At 41.5% G+C, this 468-nt stretch overlaps 1 protein-coding gene across 1 annotated transcript in view; it reads left to right on the top strand.

Annotated features, from left to right (window-relative positions):
- Positions 1-468, top strand: part of LOC106722702 — a 173,182-nt gene that overhangs the window by 26,105 nt on the left and 146,609 nt on the right. The gene's annotated exons all lie outside the window — the stretch shown is intronic.

Consider the following 468-nt stretch of genomic DNA (forward strand, 5'->3'; position numbering starts at 1 on the left):
TCCCCTTCAGACGGCCTTTGCCAGAGCACTACTTTTTAAAATGCTACAAATAGGATCTTCTTCTGATTTTTTTCCTGCCTTATTTAACCTTCCTCGTTCAATTTTTAAAAGCTGGACTAATTTTTCTTCTTTTCTGTGCTTGGCCTGGCTGTACCGTACCTGATTAAACCTCCAAGTATTTTCCCCTGATGATCCTCCTTTTTTAATTTTTTTCCCCTCCTCGGTCAAAGAAATTGATATCTTTGACTGAGCCATGAATCAGGCTTTGCTCGTTTGAATGCCATGAGAGTGAAGGGTTTTATTTGTGATTTTTTTCCCATCCATTACCAACGCACTGTGTTGCTCATGGAGCCAGCTGCTTTCCATATATTTTTTGAAATGCTTTAGGTCTCTGCGCCACACGAAAAAAGGGCGGATGATGGCCCTCCAACCCCCTTGTAATCCGACCATGGTTGAAATGGAAATACT

Source organism: Alligator sinensis, unplaced genomic scaffold, assembly GCF_000455745.1.
Source record: "Alligator sinensis unplaced genomic scaffold, ASM45574v1 scaffold91_1, whole genome shotgun sequence".
NCBI classification, from domain to species: Eukaryota; Metazoa; Chordata; order Crocodylia; family Alligatoridae; genus Alligator; species Alligator sinensis.